This window comes from Bos grunniens, chromosome 1, assembly GCF_055505025.1.
Source record: "Bos grunniens cultivar Pamir isolate PY7600 chromosome 1, Bosgru_T2T1.0, whole genome shotgun sequence".
NCBI classification, from domain to species: Eukaryota; Metazoa; Chordata; class Mammalia; order Artiodactyla; family Bovidae; genus Bos; species Bos grunniens.
Window position 1 is genome coordinate 79,565,794 of NC_141165.1, and position 6,598 is coordinate 79,572,391.

Here is a 6,598-nt window from a genome sequence, read left to right on the forward strand (position 1 = left end):
GTTAGTTCTAAAAGGTCTTGTAGGTCTTCACAGAACCATTCAACTTCAGCTTCTTCAGCATTACTGGTCAGGGCATAGACTTGGATTACTGTGATATTGAATGGGTTGCCTTGGAAATGAACAGAGATCATTCTGTCATTTTTGAGACTGCATCTAATTACTGCATTTTGGAGTCTTTTGTTGACTATGATGACTACTCCATTTCTTCTAAGGGATTCTTGCAAGGTAGTAGATACACTGGTCATCTGAATTAAATTCACCTATTCCAGTCCATTTTAGTTTGCTGATTCCTAAAATGTTGACATTCTCTCTTGCCATCTCCTATTTGACCACTTCCAATTTGCCTTGATTCATGGACCTACCATTCCAGGTTTCTATGCAATATTGCTCTTTACAGCATTGGACCTTGCTTCCATCACCAGTCACATCAACAACTGGGTGCTGTTTTTGCCTAGGTTCTGTCTCTTCATTTTCTCTGGAGTTATTTCTCCTCTCTTCTCTGGTAGCATATTGGGCACCTTTTGACCTGGGGAATTCATCTTTCAGTGTCCTATCTTTTTGTCTGTTCATACCATTCATGGGGTTCTCAAGCCAAGAATACTAAAGTGATTTGCCATTGCCCTCTCCAGAGGACCACATTTTGTCAGAACTCTCCACCATGACCCATCTTGGGTGGCCCTACACAGCATGGTTCATAGTTTCATTGAATTAGACACAATGAACACAAACTAGTGAACACACACAGGGACAGGGGCTCTGGGTGAAGCAGACTTGGGTATGGCATAAGCCCTCTTGGAGGAGGTCACCATTCACCCCACCATAGAGCTGCAGAACTTATACAGGACTGGGAAATAGACTCTTGGAGGGCACAAACAGAGTCTTATGCACCAGGACCCAGGAGAAAGGAGTAGTGACCCCACAAGAGACAGACCCAGACTTGCCTGTGAGTGTTCAGGAGTCTCCAGTGGAGGTGCAGGTTGGTGGTGGGCTTGCTGCAGGATTGAGAGCGCTGAGTGTAGGAGTACAAGCATGGTATCTTTTGAAGGAGGTCCCATTATCTTCATTACCTCCACCATAGTTTGGCCCCAGGTGAGGAGGACTTACAAATAGCTGTGAAAAAAAAGAGAAGCAAAAAGCAAAGGAGAAAATGAAAGATATTCACATTTCAATGCACAGTTCCAAAGAATAGCAAGGAGAGATAAGAAAGCCTTCCTCAGTGATCAGTGCAAAGAAATAGAGGAAAATAATAAAATAGGTTAGACTAGAGATCTCTTCAAAAAAAAAAATTAGAGATACCAAGGGAACATTTCATGCAAAGATGGGCTCAATTAAGGACAGAAATGGTAGGGACCTAGTAGAAGCAGAAGATATTAAGAAGAGGTGGCAAGAATACACAGAAGAACTGTACAAAAAAGACTTTCACGACCCAGATAATCACGATGGTGTGATCACTCACCTAGAGCCAGACATCCTGGAATGTGAAGTCAAGTGGGCCTTAGGAAGCATCACTATGAACAAAGATAGTGGAGGTGATGGAATTTCAGTTGAGCTATTTCAAATCCTAAAAGATGATGCTGTGAAAGTGCTGCATGCAATATGCTGGCAAATTTGGAAAACTCAGCAGTGACCACAGGACTGGAAAAGGTCAGTTTGCATTCCAGTCCCAAAGAAAGGAAATGCCAAAGAATGCTCAAACTACCTCACAATTGCACTCATCTCACATGCTAGTAAAGTAATGCTCAAAATTCTCCAAGCCAGGCTTTAGCAATATGTGAACCATGAACTTCCAGATATTCAAGCTGGTTTTAGGAAAGGCAGAGGAACCAGAGATCAAATTGCCAACATCCGCTGAATCATCAAAAAAGTAAGAGAGTTCCAGAAAAACATCTATTTCTGCTTTATTGACTATGCCAAAGCCTTTGACTGTGTGGACTACAACAAACTGTGGAAAATTCTTAACGAGATGGGAATACCAGACCACCTGACCTGCATCTTAAGTAATCTGTATGCTGGTCAGTAAGCAACAGTTAGAACTGGACATGGAACAACAGACTGCTTCCAAATAGGCAAAGGAGCACATCAAGGCTGTATACTGTCACCCTGCTTATTTAACTTTTATGCAGATACATCATGAGAAATGCTGGGCTGGATTTCAGCACAAGCTGGAATCAAGATTGCCAGGAGAAATATCAATAACCTTGGATATATAGATGACACAACCCTTATGGCAAAAAGTGAAGAAGAACTAAAGAGCCTCTTAATGAAAGTGGAAGAGGAGAGTGAAAAAGTTGGCTTAAAGCTCAACATTCAGAAACCTAAGATCATGGCATCCAGCCCCATCACTTCATGCAAATAGATGGGGAAACAGTGGAAACAGTGTCAGACTTTATTTTTCTGGGCTCCAAAATCACTGCAGATGGTCATTGCAGCCATGAAATTAGAAGACACGTACTCCTTGGAAGGAAAGTTATGACCAACCTAGACAGCATATTCAAAAGCAGAGACATTACTTTGCCAACAAAGGTCCATCTAGTCAAGGCTATGTTTTTTCAAGTGGTAATGTATGGATGTGAGAGTTGGACTGTGAAGAAAGCTGGGCGCTGAAGAATTGATGCTTTTGAACTGTGGTGTTGGAGAAGACTCTTGAGAATTCCTTGGACTGTAAGGAGATCCAACCAGTCCATCCTAAAGGAGATCAGTCCTGAATGTTCATTGAAGGGTCTGATGTTGAAGCTGAAGCTCCAGTACTTTGGCCACCTCATTGGAAGAGTTGACTCATTTGAAAAGACCCTGATGCTGGGAAAGATTGAGGGCAGGAGTAGAAAGGGATGACAGAGGATGAGATGGCTGGATGGCATCACCGAGTCAATGGACGTGAGTTTGGGTGGGCTCCGGGAGTTGGTGTTGGATGGGGAGGCCTGGCATGCTGCACTTTATGGGGTTGCAAAGAATCCGACACCACTGAGTGACTGAACTGAACTGAACTGAAATAGCAGAGAGGGAACACAGCTCCACCCATCAATAGAAAATTGTACCAAAGATTTACTGAGCATTGCCCTGCCCATCAGAATAAGACCCAGTTCCCCCTCAGTCTTTCCCACCAGGAAGTTTCCATAAGCCTCTTATCCTTCTCTATCAGAGGGCAGACAGACTGAAAACCACAGTCACAGAAAACTAACCAATCTAATCACATGGACCACAGCCTTGTCTAACTTGATTTGTAGATGGCTGTATTTTCTCTCTGTTTTCAAATAGTCTTTTCCTCTGTGAATTTCTTTGTTCTAATTTCCTCTTCCTGTACAGACACTAGTCATATCAGATTAGAGATCGCTCATATGGCCTTATTTTACCTTAACTACCCACTTAAAGTGTCTATCTCCAAATACAGTCACATTGTGAGGTAGTGTGCTTTGGAATTTTAACATGAAACATCTCCCCATGCTTTTGGGGGACATGCACATCAGCCCATAATATGGATGAATTGAAGTACTCATGTCCATATCATAACTTTCCAAAGTCCAATCTTTCAGCATAATGACTGTGTCAGGGTTCTTCCAAATTTTTTCAACTTATTTTTATAACCAGATCCTTATAATAAATGTTCTCTGTTCAAAATAAGTATAATAAGAATCAGTTCAGTTCAGTTCAGTCTCTCAGTCATGTCTGACTCTTTGTGACCCCATGAACCTCAGTATGCCAAGCCTCCCTGTCCATCACTAACTCCTGGAGTTCACTCAAACTCACATCCATCAAGTCAGTGATGCCATCCAGCCATCTCATCCTCTGTCATCCCCTTCTCCTCCTGCCTTCAATCTTTCCCAGCATCAGAGTCTTTTCCAATGAGTCAACTCTTTGCATGAAGCGGCCAAAGTACTGGAGTTTCAGCTTTAGCATCATTCCTTCCAAAGAACACCCAGGGCCGATCTTTAGAATGGACTGGTTGGATCTCCTTGCAGTCCAAGGGACTCTCAAGAGTCTTCTCCAACACCACAGTTCAAAAGCATCACTTCTTCGGTGCTCAGCTTTCTTCACAGTCCAACTCTCACATTCATACATGACCACAGGAAAAACCATAGCCTTGACTAAATGGACCTTTGTTGGCAAAGTAATGTCTCTGCTTTTGAATATGCTATCTAGGTTGGTTATAACGTTTCTTCCAAGGAGTAAGCGTCTTTTAATTTCATGGCTGCAGTCACCATCTGCAGTGATTTTGGAGCCCCAAAAGATAAAGTCTGACACTGTTTCCACTGTTTCCCCATCTATTTCCCATGAAGTGATGGGACCAGATGCCATGATCTTAGTTTTCTGAATGTTGAGCTTTAAGCCAACTTTTTCACTTTTTTTTTTTTTTTTTTGCTTCTGCATTTTCTTTTTTTCTCATTTTTTTTCTTTTTTCTTTTTTTCTTTTTAAACTTTACAAAATTGTATTAATTTTGCCAAATATCAAAATGAATCTGCCACAGGTATACATGTGTTCCCCATCCTGAACCCTCCTCCCTCCTCCCTCCCCATACCATCCCTCTGGGTCGTCCCAGTGCACTAGCCCCAAGCATCCAGTATCATGCATTGAACCTGGACTGGCAACTCGTTTCATACATGATATTTTACATGTTTCAATGCCATTCTCCCAAATCTTCCCACCCTCTCCCTCTCCCACAGAGTCCATAAGACTGTTCTATACATCAGTGTCTCTTTTGCTGTCTCGTACACAGGGTTATCGTTACCATCTTTCTAAATTCCATATATATGCGTTAGTATACTGTATTGGTGTTTTTCCTTCTGGCTTACTTCACTCTGTATAATAGGCTCCAGTTTCATCCACCTCATTAGAACTGATTCAAATGTATTCTTTTTAATGGCTGAGTAATACTCCATTGTGTATATGTACCACAGCTTTCTTATCCATTCATCTGCTGATGGACATCTAGGTTGCTTCCATGTCCTGGCTATTACAAACAGTGCTGTGATGAACATTGGGGTACAAGCGTCTCTTTCCCTTCTGGTTTCCTCAGTGTGTATGCCCAGCAGTGGGATTGCTGGATCATAAGGCAGTTCTATTTCCAGTTTTTTAAGGAATCTCCACACTGTTCTCCATAGTGGCTGTACTAGTTTGCATTCCCACCAACAGTGTAAGAGGGTTCCCTTTTCTCCACACCCTCTCCAGCATTTATTATTTGTAGACTTTTGGATCGCAGCCATTCTGACTGGTGTGAAATGGTACCTCATAGTGGTTTTGATTTGCATTTCTCTGATAATGAGTGATGTTGAGCATCTTTTCATGTGTTTGTTAGCCATCTATATGTCTTCTTTGGAGAAATGTCTATTTAGTTCTTTGGCCCATTTTTTGATTGGGTCGTTTATTTTTCTGGAGTTGAGCTGTAGGAGTTGCTTGTATATTTTTAAGATTAGTTGTTTGTCTGTTGCTTCATTTGCTATTATTTTCTCCCATTCTGAAGGCTGTCTTTTCACCTTGCTAATAGTTTCCTTTGATGTGCAGAAGATTTTAAGGTTAATTAGGTCCCATTTGTTTATTTTTGATTTTATTTCCAATATTTTGGGAGGTGGGTCATAGAGGATCCTGCTGTGATGTATGTCAGGGAGTGTTTTGCCTATGTTCTCCTCTAGGAGTTTTATAGTTTCTGGTCTTACATTTAGATCTTTAATCCATTTTGAGTTTATTTTTGTGTATGGTGTTAGAAAGTGGTCTAGTTTCATTCTTTTACAAGTGGTTGACCAGATTTCCCAGCACCACTTGTTAAAGAGATTGTCTTTAATCCACTGTATATTCTTGCCTCCTTTGTCAAAGATAAGGTGTCCATATGTGCATGGATTTATCTCTGGGCTTTCTATTTTATTCCATTGATCAATATTTCTGTATTTGTGCCAGTACCATACTGTCTTGATAACTGTGGCTTTGTAGTAGAGCCTGAAGTCAGGCAGGTTGATTCCTCCAGTTCCATTCTTCTTTCTCAAGATCACTTTGACTATTCGAGGTTTTTTGTATATCCATACAAATTGTGAAATTATTTGTTCTAGCTCTGTGAAGAATACTGTTAGTAGCTTGATAGGGATTGCGTTGAATCTATAAATTGCTTTGGGTAGTATACTCATTTTTACTATATTGATTCTTCCAATCCATGAACATGGTATATTTCTCCATCTATTAGTGTCCTCTTTGATTTCTTTCACCAGTGTTTTATAATTTTCTACATATAGGTCTTTAGTTTCTTTAGGTAGATGTATTCCTAAGTATTTTATTCTTTCCATTGCAATGGTGAATGGAATTGTTTCCTTAATTTCTCTTTCTGTTTTCTCATTATTAGTGTATAGGAATGCAAGGGATTTCTGTGTGTTGATTTTATATCCTGCAACTTTACTATAGTCATTGATTATTTCTAGTAATTTTCTGGTGGAATCTTTAGGGTTTTCTATGTAGAGGATCATGTCATCTGCAAATAGTGAGAGTTTTACTTCTTCTTTTCCAGTTTGGATTCCTTTTATTTCTTTTTCTGCTCTGATTGCTGTGGCCAAAACTTCCAAAACTATGTTGAATAGTAATGGTGAAAGTGGGCACCCTTGTCTTGTTCCTGACTTTAGA